Consider the following 20,821-nt stretch of genomic DNA (forward strand, 5'->3'; position numbering starts at 1 on the left):
CACCATCAGCCTTTTCCGGATTCTTACCCCTCCCCACTCTCAACTGCAAATTCCCCAGTTTAAAGTGGAGAAGCACTGGGCATGATTAACGCTCCTGCTTCACTCACCCAGGGACACTCAGCTTTGCCCTGTTCTGTGGGGGGCGGGGAACCACAAAAAAAAACCCACCAAAAAACCAAAACTAGTACCAGGGACCAGCCCCTTCCTGTTCTCAGCCTTCTGCCTCAGCCCAAGTACTTGGAAGTTTTCTCTGCATTAATTTCAGACTTTGTGTAAATATCAGACCTGAGTTTTTGGAAAGGAGTATACTTCAGCCCAAAGTTTCCATCAGGCGCAAGCACCTTTCCTGAGCAGGGATCTTGGGCCAAGAGCTAAATTCCCTTTACTTGGTGCTGACTGCCAATCCCGCAGGACACAGAGATCTTTCCTCTGTGAGAAGGGGCTGGGGGACCCAGTGTGATGCTTTGGTAGCCTCCCTGCGTGGAAATTGAACCAGGTTTAAAAAGCGAGCTCCAGTAAATATGCCTGGTAGCTGAGGGTCCTGATGGAAATGCCTGTTGGCCAGAAAGGGCCATCAGATGTGTGGGGCTATAGCTGAATTTCTGGACAAAGCAAGGGCCAGGTGCCTGGGGTGTGGCTGGAGGGAAACAAGGGGTGACCAGTCCAATCCTTTCAGTTTTGGGGACAGATCCTCAGGTTCTTGGAGTTCAGTCCTTGGATCTAGTCAAAGGTAAGAAAGGAGATTAGTTATCTGTAGACCAACCTCATTATTTTGACCCTAATTGTGTCCCCTGATTCTAGGGTCTGGGAAGGACCTCACCTCATAGAAAACATGTAGTTAGCTCCTTGGATCATGGTTCTCTTTGAGAGCTGATGGAAGTCATGGACACAGTTCTTAGGAAATGTTGCCCACATTCATGGGATTTTGTGTGTGATTTCAGGGCATTCACAGAGCAGTCCTTCTGTGCAGCAAAGGATTAACCTTGCCCAAACAAAGGTTGGGCCTTGACCCTGGCTGCCAGGAGGTAACCTCTAAGCCCTTGAAGGTCCTGTCTAATAAGAATCTGTTTATGTGGGAGTCTTGGGCCATGCTGGATGGCCTAAGCTAATGGTGTGATGGATGGTGGGGACATTGGGGCATGAAGTATCAACCTGACCTCTGGAGGGACTGGAGACCAAGGTCAGCCATGTCTATATGACCACACCCCCTAAAACCCCTGAACACCAAGGCTCAGGTGAGCTTCTGTGGTTAGCAAGACTCTGTGGATGTTGCACATATTATTTCTGGGAGAAGGCAATGCTGTCTGCACGACTCCTCTAGGAGAGGACAACTGGAAGCTCATGCCTGGTCTCTCCTGGCCCCTGCCCTTGGTGCCTCTTCTCTTTGCTGATTTTCATCTGTATCCTTTTGCTGTAATAAACTGTAACTGTGAGTGTAACAGTTTTGCTGAGTTCTGTGAGCTGTTCTAGCAAGTTACTGAACCAGAGGGTGGTCTTGGACACCTCCCACCCTGATCCATCAGGTCAGTACATCCTGCCCAGGATGGTTCAATGTTGGCTGATTGGACAGTGAACAAGACCTCTTCAACCCATGGGCATCCTCCAGTGACACTGCTTTTCCTCCTTGGGATAGCCTTCTTTCTGGCCCTCACATGGCAGGAATAATTGCCTTTCATCCAGAAAAGCTCCAAGCACTTCTTGGCTTTCCTCCTTTTTCCTTTTCTCTGTCAAACACCCACCATATGGAAGACTCTGTAGCAGGTGCTGACAGGATCTACAGATGGACCAGCTGTGAATCTACCCCTAGGGGCTCGCTGTGTGAGGCAGGGATGCAATGTGGGAATAAATCCTACAATATTGGGAGGCCAAAGCCAGAGGACTGCTTGAGCCCCAGAGTTTGAGACCATCCCCGACAACATAGGGAGACCACCCCCCATCCCCCAACCCCTCCGTCTCTACAACCTTAGCCAGCCATGGTGGTATGCAACTGTGGTTCCAGCTACTCGGGAGGCTGAGGTAGGAGGATCGCATGAGCCTGGGAGGTCAAGGCTGCAGTGAACCCTGGTTGTGCCACTGATATAGTTTGGCTGTGTCCCCACCCAAATCTCATTTTCTACTGTAGTTCCTATAATTCCCATATATCGTGGGAGGGACCCCGTGGGAGGTAATCGAATCATGGGGGTGATTACCCTCATGTTGTTCTCTTGATAGTGAGTTCTCATGAGGTCTGATAGTTTTATAAGGGGCTTTTCCCCCTTTGCTCGGCATTTCTCCTTCCTACCATCATGTGAAGAAGGATGTGTTTGCTTCCCCTTCCACCATGATTGTATGCTTCCTGAGGCCTTTCCAGCCATGCTGAGCTGTGAGTCAATTAAACCTCTTTCCTTTATAAATTACCCAGTCTTGGGTATGTCTTTATTAGCAGCATGAGAATGAACTAATGCAACCACTTCACTCCAGCCTGGGCAACGGAGAAAAACCTTATCTCAAAAAAAAAAAAAAAAAAAAAAAAAAAAAAATCCTACAACACAAAGAGCACCCCTCTCGATGAGAGGCAGAGAGAGAGGGCTCTGGGAATTGAGAGGATGCAGAATGTAGAATCTGCATGATCCTATTTGGGAGATCTGGGAGAGCTTCAAAGAAGAGGTAGGATTTGAGTTGAGCCTTGATGGACAGGTATGATATGGATATGTAGAGGTGGGGAAAGGGCCTTCTAAGAGTAAGAGACTGCACACACAAGGCAGGAAGAAAGGAGCAGGTCCAAGTGGTGTAGCATCAAATAAAGTTAGAAACAAAGTGGGGCCAGATTCTGAAGAGGCCTCCATGATTGGGCTATAGAAATTGACTTTATTCTGTAGGTGATGGAGAGGCTCTCAGGGTTTCCAGGAATGACTCAGGTATGTATCAGGGAGAAACTACAGTCCTCACGATCTTTGGTGGTAGGCCCCTCCTCCACAAAGTCCCCCATCATGTTCCCATTATGATCCATTTTGCCCTCCTCGATCACAGCAGGAGCAGGTGCTGCCTGTAGCACCTGTCTGCCTCTGCAAGGAGACCGACTGGGAGGAGCATGCGCTGGGTTTTATTCATCCTTGGATCTATACCTCATCTGTGAGCACCTATCACAACTACTTCCTCTAAACATTGCATGTATCCAGGCTTGAGTCCATGCCAGGCATGGTGACCAGCAGCATGTTGAACATAAGCCTTATCTCGTTTAATGCTCACAATAGTCCTGGGAGGGGCACACTGTGGTTAGTCCTATTTTAGAAGCAAGGGGACAGAGGCTCAGAGCGGGTAAATAACTTATCTCATCTCCCTCAGCCAGTGAGTGGTAGAGCCAGAATTCAAACCCAGATTGGTCTGACTCCAAAAGCTGGGCTCTCAACTAGTTCCCTGCTTCCCATGTGTGTGCCAGGAATGATGCTAGGGGCTGAAGATAGTACCCCTTGGAGTTTTGTTCTAGTCCTCAAAGGGCCTTTGACAACTGTGCCCCCAGATTAATTTTTTTTAACGAAAAAAAATTTTTTAAGAGACAGAGTCTTGCTCTGTCACCCAGGCTGGAGTGCAGTGGCGAGATCATAGCTCATTGCAGCCGCCAATTCCTGGGTTCAAGTGATCGTCCTGCCTCAGCCTCCTGAGTAGCTGGAACTACAGGTGTGAGCCACCATGCCAAGCTATTTTTTTTTTTTTTGGTAGAGATGAGAATCTCATTATGTTGCCCAGACGGCTCTCAAACTTCTGGCTTCAAGCAATGCCCCCACCTCAGCCTTCCAAAGTGTTGGGATTACAGGCATGAGTCAATGAACCCAGCCAACTCCAGATTTATTTAAATCATGGATTCAATTAACAGGTATTTGCTCAGTGCCTGCTACAGAAGGGTTCTCTACGTGGAGTGAGTTCAGCATCAAATTTGACTCAAAGAACTAAGGTACCTCAGGGCTGCAGAATAAGGCCTCCAACCCCAGAAGAGGAGAGACTTGCTCTCTGAGCCCCTCACAGACCTCCCTCTAACAGCCTACCTGTCCCAGAGCAGTCACTGAAGAGCTACAAAACCTTGACATGATGTTGCCCCCCGACCCTTTGTTTCCTTCCTTTCCAGCTGTCTCCGGCATGTCCCCAGTTCTCTGCCAGCCTGTACCGGCTGTGTGACTGTCCTCTGCAAGGCTGTCAGGATTATAGTGCTTAATAGCCTCCCAACAGGATGCCAGAGCAGCTGCCCTCACAAAAGTGCCTTCTAGGGACTCATGCTGTCTGCTGCCTCTCAGTTCCTTCCAGTCAGGGTTTCTCCAATGATATTGTCCTCCCTAGGAAGCTACCTTTCCTTACTTTAAAAAAATTGATTATGTTTTCTCCTAAATTGTGGTAAAATACACATAACATAAAATTTACCATCTTAATCTTCTAAAAATGCACAGTTTAGTGGCATTACGTATTTACATTGTTATGCAACCATTATCACCATCCATCTCCAGAATGCTTTTCACCGTGCCAAACTGAAACTCTGCACACATGAAATAGTAACTCCCCATTTCTCCCTCCTTCCAGTCTCTGGCAACCACCATTCTACTTTCTGCCTCTATGAATCTGACTACTGTCTTTCCTTTTGAGGAGAGAAATCAATAGTCTTATCCAATATAGTATCTAGATATCTTTAGATGCTATTCCAATTGGACAAGTTCCACTTTTTACTCTTGAGTGCTTTCTATATCCAAGAAAGCCTTCACATGCACTGGGTCCTCCCAGGTACACATCACCTTCAGCAGCCTAGGAGGCATTCACATACTCTACAGAGGAACTACCTCTTTATGGGGTTGGCCCCTAAAGCTCCACACAAGTCAGAAACCAGGTACAATCAAAATTCCCCTGAAAATCTTGGAGTAAGGCACCATATTGGAGACCCCCATGTTATCTTCCAATGAATCCAATACAACCATCTGCCTTCCACTGCTGGGTCAGACTATTATGTATTCGAGTGGCAAATAAATTAATTGGCTTGCTATGAGGGCCATATCATATGAGAAATAAATATCATCAAACACCAGACACATGCTTGGTGCCTCAAGATGCTCCCACCATAAGAGAAACAAGGGAACTGGGGCCAAATCTGGGAATGGCAAATTTGTGTCTCCTGTCTCTGGCTCACTGAGGACACATACCTACCAGGAGAGGAACCTGCAGAATTTCTCACTAAAGTATTCTCTCCCCCAGTGGCACACCACTGCATTGCAGCTGAACCTCAAATCCATTCAAACTTGGTGGGAGCAACTGTGCAGATTTTCCCTGATGGAAGAATGCACTCACAGTTGTGTTATCAGATGCAGTGTTAGGGCAAAGAATTAGGGCTCTTTGCATTCTACTGACAAGTACTTTTTGTTGCAGACATGCCTCTCTCCTACCTAGACTGTGGGCTCCCTGAGAGCAGAGAAAACTTCTATCCCTCCTTTTCTATCCCTTCCTGTGTCTGGTAGAGAGCCTGGCACATAGAGTACTCAAGTAAGGAAAACTGTTTACTGACTTGGAAACATGTTCATGCTATATCATTAAGCACAAAAAGTAAACTGCAAAATAACACATAGAATACAATTCTATTCTATTTTTCTGTATACCTATTCAATGGGAAAAAGGAAAGACAGATGGAAATTTAATTCTAGTTATCTTTGGGTGATAAGTCTATAGCAGATTTTTATGTTTTCTTTTCTTTTCTTTTCCTTTCCTCCCCTCCCCTCTCTTTTCCTTTCCTTTCATTTTTTTCAGACAGAGTCTCACTCTGTTGCCCAGGCTGGAGTGCAGTGGCATGATCTGGGCTCACTGCAACCTCCACCTCCCAGGCTCAAGCAATCCTCCCACCTCAGCCTCCTGAATAGCTGGGACTATAAGCATGCACCACTATGCCCGGCTAATTTTTGTTATTTTTTTGTAGAGACAGGGTTTCACCATGTTGCTCAGGCTGGTCTTGAACTCCTGAGCTCGAGTGATCTGCCTGCTTTGGCTTCCCAAAGTGCTGGGATTACAGGTGTGAGCCACCGTACCTGGCCAATTTTTTTCTTCTATCTTGAACCTTTATATTTCCTAAACTTTCTATGATGTCCTTTATCATTTTTAAAGGAAAATGGTCTCTAAAAATAAGGTGAAATTTTATATCCTTAAAAAAAATCTACACTTGGCTGGGCACAGTGGCTCATGCCTATAATCCCAGCACTTTGGGAGGCTGAGGTGGGCAGATCTCGAGGTCAGGAGAGCGAGACCAACATGGCTAACACAGTGAAACCCTACCTCTACTAAAAATACAACAAATTAGCCTGGCGTGGTGGCACACGCCTGTAGTCACAGCTACTTGGGAGGCTGGGGCAGGAGAATTGCTTGACCCGGGGAGGCAGAGGTTGCAGTGAGCCAAGATCGTGCCACTGCACTCTAGCCTGGGTGACAAATCAAGGCTCTGTCTCAAAGACAAAAACAAAAACAATAACAAAACTACATTCAAGACAATCACAGAAGAAAATAGATTCCAGCCCTGGAAGGTCATTAGGAGAATAGGAGTTTTATGTCAAAGCCAAAGGGCTCCCCAGTGACCAAGATGGCAGCCAACTGGGGATAGAAGGGGAAGGAAAGTCTCAGTTGGGGAGGAAGTAGGCTCCTGGTGTGTTAAAACTCTTGAGAATCTGATGGTGGGAAACAGAATTTTCTTCTGTTACTGTGTTCAACAGATTTGGGGCTCAAAGTTTTTCTAGCTCACGGCCTCTGTCTCCTGAAGGTGGCTCTGACTCTGAGCTGAAGGAATCCATATGAAGTTCTTGGGCATGGTGTGTTGAAATAAACAGTACCTTACACACATACCTTGATCCATGGGACCCATTCTGGGTAACAGGCCTCTTTGCTTCTTTTTCTTATGGTAGATGTCAGGGTATGTGAGTAAAGACTGAGAAATTTGCCTTTTCTCTAAGCATAGTGCATGGGATAGCCAGGCAATCATGAACTTTGGAATCAGATAATCATGAGTTCAAGTCCTGGCCCTACCACTTACCAGCTATGTCTCAGTGTTGTTATCTAGAAAATGGGAATAATTAGACCTACTTCATAGAGCTTTCTGCTGCTTCAGTGTGAAGTATGTGCACACCAGAGTTCAGCTCAGATCATACAATGGCCTTTATACCCTTTCTCCTCAACATGCCCAGTCTCTAGTTAGCATAAAAGCACTGACCGATGGGAGAGTACATCATTTGTTTAATCCATCTCCCCCAAGAGAATGACTTCCCTTAAATCCCTTTGATGAAGCACAGGTATAAATATATTGACAGCAAGTCAATGAAGGGTGTTATATGTTGAACTGAGTCCCTCCCACCAAAAAAAGATACGTTATGTCTAAGCCCGAACCCCCAGTGCCTGTGAATGTGACCTTATTTGGAAACAGGGTCTTTGCGCATGTAATCAAGTTAAGATGAGGTTGTTAGGCTGGGCCCTTAGTCCAATATAGCTGGTGTCCTTACTGGAGGGGAAGATGTCCTTGTGGAAACACAGACACACAGGGAGATCACCAAGTGACAGCGGAGGCAGAGATGGGAGTGATGCAGCTGCAAGCCAAGGAACACCAAAGATTGACAGCCGCCACCAGAAGCCAGGAAGGTGCAAGGAGGGATTTCCCACAGGTTTCAGAGGGAGCATGGCCCTGCCAACGCCTTGATTTCAGACTTCTGGCCTCCAAGACTGTGAGCCAATAAATGTCTGTTTTTTGAAGCCACTCAGTTTGTGGTACTTTGTTATGGCAGGCCTAGGAAGCGAATACAAAGGGTAACTTTTTATTATAATACTACTACTAATCTAAAAACTTCTTTATAAACAAGAGTCCCCAGTTTTAGTTGGTAATCAACCTCAGGGTCATTTAGATTTCTCAGGAAAACTATTTCCTACGTCTGATCTCAATCTCTCTCTCTCTTTTTTTTTTAATCAGTGGAGACAGAACATGTCTTGAAATTGTTCTTGATTTCTTTTTTTTAGATGTTTCTCTTCTGCACTTCTACTTTTTTTTTTTTTTTTGAGATGGAGTCTCACTCTGTCACCCAGGCTGGAGTGCAGTGGTGTGATCTCAGTTCATTGCAACCTCTGCCTCCTGGGTTCAAGCAATTCTCGTACCTCAGTCTCCCAAGTAGCTGGGATACAGGCGCCTGCTGCCTCACCCGGCTAATTTTTATATTTTTAGTAGAGACGGGGTTTTGCCATGTTGCCCAAGCTGGTCTCGAACTCCTGACCTGAAGCGATCCTCCTGCCTCGGCCTCCCAAAGTGCTGGGATTACAGACGTGAACCACCACGCCTGGTCTTGCCCTTCTACTTGGAATCCAATCTTTGTGGCTTTCTTGGCCTGGCTTCCTGACCCTCAAGCTACCACATGACCTCCCCTTCCATTCCCACTGATAAACAACATGGGCTCTCTATTTCTAGCGGAACCAGGAGAGGGGAGAACCATATTCCAGATTCCAGATCCTTCCTTTTATTAAGCAAAAACCCAGAAGTGAATGTTTCTTCCATATTTCTGTCCTGTCTGGACTCAGTGCGTCTTTTTTTTTTTTTTTTTTTCCTGTGGTCCACACAGGACAAGAAAAAACAAAGTTTCAGCTGGAGATAGAACGGAGTCTCTTCAGCCACCTTAACTGGCTCAGAACCACCAAAGGCTCTTCTGGTACATTTAGGGTTCCCCACTCCCTAGTCCCAGGAGAGGAGGACAGGAGATGGAGGCAGAATTCGGTAGGGCCAGAGGCAGCCCCCAGTCTCACACCAGCACCTCCTGCCCCACAAGCCCCCTGATAGCATGGACATGCTGGTTAGCAGCTAGACACCTGAAGAGCAATTCTTGTTGATCAAGCCTTTGTAGTGCGAAATCTGTAGTGCAGTCCCAGAGAATGGTTGAAGGAGCCGGTATGATCAATCGCAAAGGCTGCACACTGCACAACTCGAGGAGTCGCTATTCCCATGGACCACGATGGAATGGCGCCCTTTGGAGTGATGCATTGTGGGAGCCCTGTGTACAACAGAACCTGCTGCAGGCCTATCAGGAGCCAGCCTTCCCAGGCCTATCAGGAGCCAGCCCTGGCTTTCGCCATCTGCCCTGTCGCTCAGCTAGCTTCAGGGTGGCAGACAGCATGTGGCTCTTATTGCATTCCTGAGGCCCCTTTCTGCTCCAGGATGGTAAGACTATCTTAAGAGCATAAGGGGGCAGAAAAGCAGCTGAGAAACTTCAGTTTGGGCAAGAGGAGGCAGTCACAGCTAAGACATGATCATCCAACAAAAATTCAGGTTCAGAAATACCGGGAATGGGTCTGGGAATATTCATGATTTACAGCAGTTACTGTTTTGAGAGCCCTTGCTCTGTGGGAGGTACTGTGGTTTAGCTATATTATCTCATTTTACCCTCCCAACAAATCTATCGGGAAGGAGTCATTATACCCAATTCACAGATGAGGCAAACGAGGCACAGCAAGACTAATCAACTCTGTCAAGGTCACACTGCTGATGAGGTGGCTACTGATGAAGTCACTTTGGTGAGCTTGGAGCCCTTCTATCCCATCCACTCCTGGAAGAAAATGGCTGAATGGATTCTTTTGTGAGTCTAAGCACTAGATGTCATCAGGAAGGGAACTGGGAATAAAAATGTAGGTGCCAATGTGCCAGAGTCACCATCACAACTGAGGAAAGACCAGAGGGAGCTGGAGGATTAGGGGAGGGCCCCGGGGTATGGAGCCAGAGAGGACAGATGCAGATAAGTCCAGAGGTGAGGCGACAGACATTCAGTGTGGACCCCAATGGCTGAGAAGATGTGCCCACTGAGATCTACACAGTCATGAAGCCTGAGTAGTCAGGGAGACCACACCTTATTCTCCATCCTAGTTCCAGTGCCTGGCCTGCTTCCTACTGTGGCACAGAGGCACTAGGACCCTGCGGCTCAAAAGATATAAAGGAAATGAGGTGAAAGACAGCTCTGGCACATGTTGGGTAGCCCAGTAGTGATAAAGCCCCAAAGGTGGTAGCACCTAAAAATACACATTTATTCCTAAAAGAAGCTCCTCCCTGATGATGTTCAAGTCATCATGAACTACTGAGAGAAGCTGGGCAGATGAGGGGTTGGCATATGGAAGTGGCCATTCCTCTCCTCAGTTGGGTCACTGGTGGCAGAACATGAGCTGACCCAGGTGGTGGCCATTCTGACTGTGCAGAGTCCCTGAGCCATGGCCAGAGTAAAGACATATTCTTTTCTAAGTCCCAGATTTCTTGTCTATGACAAGAGCAGAGTGCAACATATCAGTGGCTTCCAAAAGACAGAAAACTGGAGATGTTCTAATAGAATCTGGCTGTGCCCTTCTTGACCCACCACTCTAGCCCCCATGGGGTATCATGGACTGACCCCCACGGACTCTGAAGCATGGTTGGAAAAGCTCTGAAGTTATTTGTCCAGCCAACAAAATTTTCTGAGCACCTACTGTGTGCCAGGCGTTTCCTAGGTGCTGGAGACACAGAGTGGCCAAGACAGATGGGGCTCATGTCTCATGCAGCTTTTGCTGCCTGGAGATTTCCAAGGCCCATCAGCATATTGAGAAGGGACCCAACATTAACTAGGGTGAATTTTGTTCATCCTTGACTTCCTCTGAGGGATGAGATCCTTTTCACCTACAAAGCCTGTTGCTGGCCTTGGAAGGCGTGTTCTACAGAAACCACCTTGGAGAACCAAGGGAGGAAGGGACCCTGTCTCAGGCAGGGAAGTGGAGACAGGAGAAGCTGGCCGTGATCTTCTCACTTCACCAAGGGCAGTGAGAAGGGGTGCTCTTGGTGGAGCTCAGGAGAGGGCAGAGAATCACCGAGGAAACTGACCAGCTAAAATTTCTAGAAATAAGTTAAAGGAAAATGCAGGGGATGGGAGTGGGGGTGTTTGGTGTTTGCTTTCTTTAAATTGGGTGGGCCAAAAAAAAAAAAGTTCCCCAAGAGGAGGTGACATTTGAACTTGCATGACCAGAATAAACCAGCCATGCAAAGCCCTGTGGGAAGAGCACCTGGGCAGGGGGACAGAGAGGGCAAAAGTCCTTAAGGAAGTGGGAGGCCAGGGGCTGCAGGGCAGTTGGGGAGGGGACAGTGATGGGAGGAGGAGGGGATACCAGCCAGCTTGGGGGCCTGTGGGCCAAAGCTGGGGATTGGGCTTGATTTTAAGTGAGACAGGACCATCTCTAAGGTCTTCTAAACGCCTCTGCAATCCCCAGGGTGCTGAGAAGGGATATGCAAATAACCTTGATCAATTGCTGTGTGCATCTAAGGGCGAGCCATTCTACATAGTACTTGCAGTGACTTAGGAGGGGGTGGGAGTCCTGTTTTCCAGCCACTGAAGCATCAGAGCCTTATCTGGTGTGTACAAGTCTTGCTGACCCTGCTGTGCGCAAACCCCGGGAGTCCCTGGGTCACTGAGAAGGCAGATCCAGAAAGAAGGGCAGATGGGGAGGGCCTAGATGGGGCTGCAGGAGGCCAAGGCACTAACCCCAGTGTGAGGCTCCTCCTTCGCTAATGAAGCCACCCCCACTCCTAACCTTCCTCCCGCTCAGGAGTGGGTGTGAAGGCAATCTAAGCAATCAGGTCTCCCACACCAGGTGACCCTCTGTCAAAACATTAACAAGTCACAACAGAGACCCACATGGGTTGTATTTAGGAAACAAGTAGGAATAACAGAACAAGGCTGCTTTAGGGAGAATAGATAGCCTGGGGATGGGGGAAAACAAAGCCCCTGGCTGGGTCACGTGAGTCTGGGGTGGGGGTGATGCCCACAGATGGGGCAGTGGAGTCAGGAGACAGAGACAAGCATGCAAGCAGGAAACCTCTTTACTCAGTCCCGGGGCCGCTGTTCACCCTCATTGGTGCTAGTCCAAGTCCTCCAGGGGACTGGCACCCACTGGAGTCACCCAACAGGTCAGGGAACAACAGAGGGTTAGGTCCTCAGCTCACATAGGGGAGGCAGGTGGCCAGGTTTGGATAGAGAACAAGTGGAGAGGCAGGAATCTGCTGAGGGGTCAGAGCCCCACCCCATCCCACAGTGAACTCCATTGAATGCTCCACCTCATTGTTTTCTTCTAATCCAGAGAAAAAGGGAAGAAAATGAGTACCCAGCATTAGAGGGAAGGTTACAGATGTGAGAGCGCTTGCTGGGTCAGTGACTTCATTTGAGATTTAGGATTTTAAGCCCTACCTGGTAGGGTCTCCCCTTTCCCTGGGTTGCCCCTTGGCCCGGGTGCAGCTGCTGTATTCCTGCTGCAGGCTCAACCTGGGCCAGTGCCTAGATTAGCATCTCTTTAGGCTCAAGTCCCTCCATCTGCTGTAGGAAAAAAAAGCTTTGTGGTCAAATTCAATTTGAAAAACTTGGTGGAGATTTCCAAGGTCCATCAGCATATTGAGAAGCCCTGCAGGGAAGGGACCCAAAATTAACTAGAGTTAATTTTGTTCATCCTTGACTTTCTCTGAGGAATGAGATCCTTTTCACCTACAAAGCCTGTTGCTGGCCTTGGAAGGTGTGTTCTGTAGAAACCACCTTGGAGAACCAAGGGAGGAAAAGCCCTTGTCTCAGGCAGGGAAGTGGAGGCAGGAGAAGCTGGCCATGACCTTCTCACTCTCCTAAAAGACAAACTGGGGGCAGTGGCTGTAATTCTGCCATTAGGGAAGGAAGAGAGCACGTGGCCCAAGAGGCAGGGGTAGAGAGAAGAGCTTAGAGCCCAGTACACTCTGAGGAACTGTTTTGGGCTTTAAACTAGGAGTTGACGAACTAGACCACATTGGAATCACCTGGGGCAATTTTGAAACCCACAGATTCCCCGCCCCCAAACCCCCATCCCACTGAAGCAGAATCTCCTGGGTCACATTAGGGCTTCAGGCACCCGTATTTTTGAAAAGCTCCTCAGATGCAGCTAATTTTAGGGACTGAAGGCTAACTCTAATGACAGCCTCCAGGTCTCCTTTTCAGTGTCTTGTGACGTTGAAAAACATTTACTACATTCTTGCCTGAGTCATCCTAGAATCCAGGCTTTCCCTGAGCCATCTGGATATGCAGGTCAAAGTGAGATGGGCTGGAGGGGAGACAGGGAGCATCTGCTTGGGGAGGGAAGGAGTGAGGGGAGGGTCAGGCCAAGGGTCCAGACGTTGCTGGGAAAAATCCCCTACACAGGACCCAAGACGGCAGCTGAGGTGAGGCCAGGTTTTCTGAGGGAGATGGGAGGCTGAGCTCTGACTTGCCTTACACATTTCTCTTCTAGAGGGTTTTTTTTGTTTGTTTGTTTCTCCCAAAAGTAGCCCTGGAAACAGCGAGGATTTGGAGAGACAGAGTCAGAAGGTGTCCCAAGGGTGGACAATGGCCGACCCAAGACCAAGTCTGTTTAGAGTTGGGTTCTGATTGGATGTCACAGCATTGCTGTGATCCGACGCTTCCCTTTACTGGCTTGAATGGGACTAGCATGGTGTGAAGGGAGGAGACTCAGAAGCCTGGGTGCAAGAGCAGCCTGTGACCCCCATCCAAGTGCCCTCCCCTCTCTGGGACTCAGCCTCCCCCTCTGCATAATGAAGAAGATGGTGTGGTGACCCATAAATCCCTTTCTGCTCCAGCGTTTTATGACTCTGTAAAATAGAGACTCAGGAAAGCTTGACAGTTTACCCAAATCCACCCCTTCGGCTAGTGGCTTTTAGGCCTTACTTTATCATGACTTCAACTCCATTTTACAGATAGGAAAGTGGAGGTATTCAATGACGTGCCTGAATTGAGATAAATCTCCAAGGTCCTGATCCTCATTTGGTCCTCTTTTCAGTAGCTGGGCTCACCTCAGCTCTGGAGGACCCCCACCCCTCTACCTCCCACTCCCCATGGGGATCCCCCTTTGGGGCTGTCACAGTACAGCTGCTGTATCTGCCATGCTCTCTGGAGGACACAGCTGCCCGGTGCCGCAACCTGATGCAGCACATTCTGGGAACCAGAGGTCCCTGCATCTTGCAAAGGATGGAGGAGTGACAAAGTGAAGGATTACTCATCTGGGTATTGTTAGTGCTCTCTTTGTCAAGAACTGAAAGGAATTTATAGTACTATGGTTCGTTCAACTAGTCTGTTGTATGTGCCTGGCCCTGGGTTAGGGACAGGGCACACTAGACACCAAAGGTGCCTGCATCGGCTTCAAGGCACCCCACAAGCCTCCTTCACAGACAGGAGGTCCTCACAGGATCTTGGCCCATGAGGGCAGGCTTAGCATCTCCGTGTTATAAATAAAGAATCTGAGGCTGAGAGGTGAAGCAGTCTCCCCTTGGTCATACGCCGTCAGTGCCCAGTCCATGTGACTCCAGGTGCAGTGCTCCTCCCACCACACACACTGGAGGGAGATGCTCACACCACCCACTGCCCCTCCCCCAAGCAGAGGGAATACTATGGCAACCCTGCCCCAAACAGCAACCTTCTTTGGCTTCCTGATCACACGTGTTGACTCTGTAATTTTCCACAGTGGGGCCTTTAATAGCCTCAAAGATACTAATAACAGTTGCCATTTTATTGTATGTCTAATTTGTGCCAGGTCCTTTATTTGCTTTCTCTTGAACCTTCACAACTGTCCCACGAGTCCATCTCATGGATGTAGAAATGCAGTGAGGCTCAGAGAGGATAACTGACTTACCCAAGGGGATACAGCTAGGATTCCAACCTCAGTCTGGGCTACCAAAGCCCACATTTTTTCTAATTTATCACGGGGGCTCGGACTTTTCTTTTCCTTTTCATTTGTTGTCTCCTCTGCACTGCCTACCTAACTCTCCTTCTTGTCCTATCCCCTCTCTTCCAGCTGCTGTGCACCGTTGGGCATGGCCTGGCCCATGAACTAAATGAAGGTCTGCAGCAGGGTTTCTCAACCTTGGGACTATTGACATTGTGGGCCAGATAATTCTCTATTGTGCATGTATGTGGGCGGGGGCTGTGCTATACACTGTAAGATGTTTCACAACACCCCTGGCTCTATCCATGAGACGCTAGCAGCAAGCACCTCACTCTCCAGTGGTGACAACAAAACATGTCTCCAGACATGGCCAAATGTTCCCTGGGGAAGGGGGGCAAAAGAGCCCCCAGGTGAGAGCCATTGCTGTATAGAAATGAGGGGTCAGGTTCAGGTTGGTTATAGCCAGTCTTCCCCATTAGACTGTAAGCAGGTGGAGGGCAGAACAAGTGAGTTGATTTATTCACTGTTGTGTTATCCATGCCTAGCACAGTGCCTGGCATGTAGCAAGTGCTGCTGAAAGGAGAATGAATGAATGAATGAATGAATGAATGGTCTCTGGGAATACGACATGTTCTGCGATGAGAGCCTGAAGGTCTAGATCCCTGTCCAGATTCTTACCAACCTGCTCTGGGGTAGCAACCTTCCCCTCTTTGGGCCTGGGTCCCTTTTGCCATCTCTTAAACGAGGACCATCACAGGCCTGGAAGGCCCTGGGCATCTGTGATCTGGGGACTGCCAGAGACCAGGGAGCCGAGGGGGACTGTCTCCTAGGTCAGGCATTGCAGACCTGCTGTGTCCTGTGTTTCTCCTTCTTACTCTCACCCTTCAAGTCAAATCAATTACAGAGAGACAGGCACCCCTGCCCCCACATACACCAAAATAGCGACCTACACAGAAGAGGTGGCTCCTTTTTTGAGTGTGTATCTTAAAAGGAAAAACATGTAACCTCAAAGGTAACCAAATATCCAAATCGTGATGCCCAGCATCACACACCCCAAATCCACCTATTCATGAGCTTAACAAAAAGCTTCTTTAGGATACACTGTAAGGCCATTGAAAGGGAGAGAAGTCACCTCTCATAGGCCTGGCCAGCCCACAGGGCCCGCCCTCCCAGCGCGCATGCACACACACACACACACACACACACACACACACACACTCCACCGCTTACAAGAAGGCTCTGAGTTTTTAAAAGTAAACTCTGCCGTTTCCGTTCTTGCCCTGGATTCAACTTTTGAAAAAAGGAACCGTTTTACCGTTTTCTCTACAAATTCCCCCTCTCTGGTTCTCCTCTCGCCTGCACTCCTGCTCCTTCTCCAGCCCTCCCCTTGTTCTGCCGGCCTCCCAGTGGCCCTTCTTCAGCTGTGCCCAGGGGCCCAGACTCCCTTGCAGGGATGGCTGTGTCCTGTTGGATCTGGCGGAAGGGGAGCAGCCGCTCCCAAAGCAGCTGTCACAGAAACAGGCCCTTCATCTCACTGAAGGGGCTTCCTTTAAGTTATCAGGGCTGCAGCGTAGCTACCATCAGGACACGAAGCATGGCCATGAGGCCAGGCCGTGACAGCAGGAGAGGAAGGCTCCCGTTCCCAAGAAGTGCTCCAGATCCCCTTTCCCAGGGCAGCTGCTGGCCTGTCCCCTCCCTCCTCTACTTGTAAGCAGACCTGTCCTCCATGCCTTGCTTCCTCTCTGACTTTGGGTCCTCTTCCTTGAACTTGCCTTTCCCCAACTCCAGCTTTCACCTCAGCTGCCTTGACTCCTCAACACTTGATGCAGTGGCAGCAAGGACACCCCAGCACCTGCCACCTAGGGCCACAATGCTGGAATTTCTGAGACAGAAACATCATTGGGAACAATATAGTAAAAAATATACATATATATACATATATGCAAATATCAAAAGTGTATATATTTGCATATATACATTTATTTTATAAGCACACATACCCTTATAGAGGGCTTCAAAATATATAACAGAAACAAAAGTTTCCAGAAACAATACTTACCTTTGCTACACAGGAGGCACTATGAGATTATCTCGTATTTCCTATTTTATTAAGAACCCTGCTAAATTGATTTCACGACCTGCAGTTGGACAAATCTGGTGCTAGACATCCCTGCAGCAGCAAAGACAGACTCAAAATGGAACTCTAGGCAGGGTGTCATGGGCTTCCTTTGGCTCAGCTGAGGTCCTCCTAAGGGCCCGGTAAGAAGGGCCTTGGGAGGAACCCAGTACTAGAAGGCATCATTAAAAAGAAATTCACTGGCCAGGCTCGGCGGCTCACGCCTGTAATCCCAGCACTTTGGGAGGCCAAGGCAGGCGATCACCTGAGGTCAGAAGTTTGAGACCAGCCTGGCCAACATGATGAAACCCCGTCTCCACTAAAAATACAAAAATTAGCTGGGCATGGGGGTGCACACCTGTAACCCCAGCTACTCAGGAGACTGAGGCACAAGAATCACTTGAATCTGGGAGGTGGAGGTTGCGGTGAGCCAAGATTGGGCCACTGCACTCCAGCCTGGATGACAGAGCGAGAATCCCATCTTAAAAAAAAAAAAAAAAAAAAAAATCACACCAAAAGTTAGGACACACAGTCTCTTACAAAGATAAAGTATTTGAAATTTTTGCTATCCATAACTTGGGGTTTGTGACCCCCGAGGGGGTTTAGGAGCTGTTAGAGGAGAGGAATTAAGGTTTGTGGTGCTTGCTGAGAGCTGGACAAGGCACCCACTTTATGTCTTTTAATCTTCATAAAAATCTCTTCTTGGAGGATTTTCTCCCCTTTTTGCAGAAGAGGAAATGAAGCCTCTGGGAGGCTCAGTACCCTCATCAAAGCCATGTAGCCAGTGAGTGGCTGGGCTGGGATTTGAACCCCAGTTTTCCTTGCATGCCAGGCTGTCCACCCTCCTGGCTCTTGCCCACCATCTCAGGAGTGAACTCTCTCGTGGAGCTCCCTCTCTAATTGGGGAGGGGGCATAAGACGAGGAGAATGCTCTGCCTCAGCATACAGGGGTGAGTGGCTGCCTGGGATTGTGTGTGTGTGTGTGTTAGTGATGGGGAACAGGGGCAAGAGGTGTGCCTGGGTATGAGGAGGGCTTCCAAACATTAAACAAAACATTCCCATTTAAGTATGATTTTCATGGAATATTCTAGGAAAAGAAAAACATTCAAATTTCTGCTAGAATTAAGAATGATAATAGTAATATTAATAATATCAAACAGTTACTGAGTCCTTGCCCAGTGCCAGGCGCTATGCTAAGCCCTTTGCTTGAGTCATCTCATATCTGCTATTTATTGAGTATCTGCTGTGGGCCAGCATTGAACACAAAGCCTGGCACCTAGGTGGTGCTCAGCAGATAGTGGAGAATGAATGAAAATACCAGGCACAGCACTAGAAACTACACATAAGTATATCTAAATGAAACACAGTTCAAGGTAACCTGCGGAATTCCAGTATCTCTCTAAGAGATATTTTCTTCCTTCTGACAATTCCTTCTTCTGAAACTTTTTCTTTTTTTTTTGAGACGGAGTCTGGCTCTGTCACCCAGGCTGGAGTGCAGTGGTGCGACCTCAGCTCACTGCAAGCTCCGCCTTCCGGGTTCACGCCATTCTCGTGCCTCAGCCTCCCGAGCAGCTGGGACTACAGGCGCCCGCCACCTCGCCCGGCTAATGTTTTGTCTTTTTTAGTAGAGACGGGGTTTCACCGGGTTAGCCAGGATGATCTGGATCTCCTGACCTCGTGATCCACCTGCCTCGGCCTCCCAAAGTGCTGGGATTACAGGCGTGAGCCACCGCGCCTGGCCCCTTCTGAAACTTTTTAAACTGGGGAGATCTACTCTTCTGCAATCTTTCTTTCAGGTTAGAACCTCCCCTTCCCACTCCCACTCAATGCTTCCTCTCCCAACAAGCTTCAGGGTTTTCTTCCCCATTGCCTTTCCATTTCCCGCAGTTTCTCCCTGGATCCTGAGATTGACAAGCCAGCACTCCTACACCGTATCTTCATAGAGCCTCCAAACCCACCTTGCCCAGGGTGCATGGGCAACCTGATTGCTCCTTGTCCATGGCAACCCAGGACAAGAAAGAGATAAGGATTAGAACCCAAGACTTCTGGACTCTTAAATCAGGACAAGGGACTGACTACGGCCTCAGAAAACCTGGATTCTAGTTCTGCCCCTGCCCCTAAATCATAGTGCAACCTTCAGAAATTCATTGCACCTTTCTGGGTCCACTTGCCCTCCTCGTCAGACAAGGTGGGTGCATTTTCAAGGTCCAGAGTCCCCTCAGACACCCATCCACTGCAGCACCCAGGACCCCAAAACACCATGCTAACCCAATTCAGCTTTGTATTTTCCTCCTGGCTGCCACCCCCACACAACCGGAATTTACACATCAGTCAACATGCTGGACCTCCAGCTTCTTCATGGTGAAACCCTAGCAGGATCCTGTCAGAACCCAGCTCATGACTGAAAGGAGGATAATGATGGAAAAGTTTGGGTTGGATCCTGTCTCACAACCAGAGACAAGCCCCCACCCCCGCAGCTTGCTCTGCCTAGAGTGTGGTTCAGTTGACATACTGACAGCCTCCAACCCAACCCCAGGGTTGGAAAGAGCTCCTGCTCCACCAGCACTGACTTCCTTTGCAGAGGAACCCACAGACGGAAAAACCGCACCCACAGACGGAAAAACCGCTCGTGGGCGTGTGTCCTCAACTCCCCTCCCCTTTCTTCCTTGAGAAATGCCCCTTCTTGGTTGGACACCCGTGTGTTCAGGGCACTGCTCTCCTCTCCCCTGCTGGCAGCTCAGTAGCTCTGTCCCAGGTTCTGCCACTCTCCCCTGGGCAGACACTTCAGGCACTCTGGTCCTTGGAGTAAGCCAAGTGGCCAAGGATGGGCTATCTAGCCTCCGCTTAGGACCCGCCGTGTCCCTGACATACTGTCCATATGATTTCATTTATTCCTCCAGACCTCGCGAAGGCCTTCTCCTTCTCAGCTGACAGAGGGCAGGCCAAGGCTCAGGAAGGTGAAACACACCTTCCAGCTCAAAAGTAGCACCTCGGGGACCCACATTCCCTTGACTGTGAAGCTGCTACTCTGTCAACCATGGGTCCTTCCAGACCCTACCATTTAAAATCACATGGGGGTTTGGAGTAAAGGATCCCTTGTTCCTTCATCCTGGCGGACTAGGAGACAAGTGCCCCTCCTCACGTGTTCCTTTGCCCCATTCACTGAGTCTGCAACAGCCAAAAAGTTTGCTCAACTCCACCGCGGACGCAGCCGGTGGATGTCCAGAGCCCCCGGCACACATAGCTCCAGGGCGGACACCGAGGCAGTGCAGCCCCCAGCCCCGGGGCGTGCAGCCTCAGCCAGGTTCCTGGCTCGCCGGGCGCCCTAGGAGACAGCCTCGCTCTGGAGGGAAGGAGACAGTTACCTTGAAGAGTTGGACTCCCTTCTCCAAGAACTTCAGTCCCACACACCTGGCGAGGCAGCTGGGGGCTCCTGGGGCCGGGAGGCCCGGGTCTCGCTGCGCAGCGAGGGAGACGCTCTGCGCGGGCGCTGCGCACCCCTCCTCCTGCCGGCGTCCTGTCCGCAGGTCCCCTCGGGCTGTGGCCGCAGCGGCAACTGCTGGGTTGCGGAGTCCTGGCTGGCTGAGGGAATGGACACTGAAAGGTGCCCGGAGACCCTGGCACCCGCGTCAGATGCCGGCCGGCGAGGGCGCGGAGAGAGAGAGACCTTGAGCAGCGCTGCGCGCGTCCTCAGCTCTGCTAGCCCCCTCTGGAGCGGCGGGGAGGTAGGTGGGCGGGCGGGCGGGCATGGCGCGCTGTGACACATACATAGGGACGGGCGGGGGAGGGGAGGGCCCGCGAGGGGTGGGGGGTGGGAGGGGGCGAGCTCAAAGGGAAACCCCACCCCCGGGGACAGAGGGGCTGCCGACAGGGGGAGGGGAAGGCGGAGGCATCTGGAGCGCGCTGGACCCTGGCTCCCGACCGGCGCGCGGACTGGGAAGCCGCCCTGCGCTCAGGGCGCGAGAGGAGCGCTCCCCGCGGCAGCGCTGACCCGGCAGCTCCGGG

At 49.7% G+C, this 20,821-nt stretch overlaps 1 protein-coding gene across 1 annotated transcript in view; it reads right to left on the reverse strand.

Annotated features, from left to right (window-relative positions):
• Positions 1 to 20,549, reverse strand: part of ACAN (aggrecan) — a 72,444-nt gene extending 51,895 nt beyond the window's left edge. The window contains exon 1 of the mRNA XM_050797712.1: positions 20,182 to 20,549. The gene's annotated coding sequence lies outside the window, so the exon portion shown is untranslated. The remainder of the gene's footprint in view (positions 1 to 20,181) is intronic.
• Between the last annotated feature and the right edge of the window lie 272 nt (positions 20,550 to 20,821).

Source organism: Macaca thibetana, chromosome 7 (genome assembly GCF_024542745.1).
Source record: "Macaca thibetana thibetana isolate TM-01 chromosome 7, ASM2454274v1, whole genome shotgun sequence".
NCBI lineage: Eukaryota > Metazoa > Chordata > Mammalia > Primates > Cercopithecidae > Macaca > Macaca thibetana.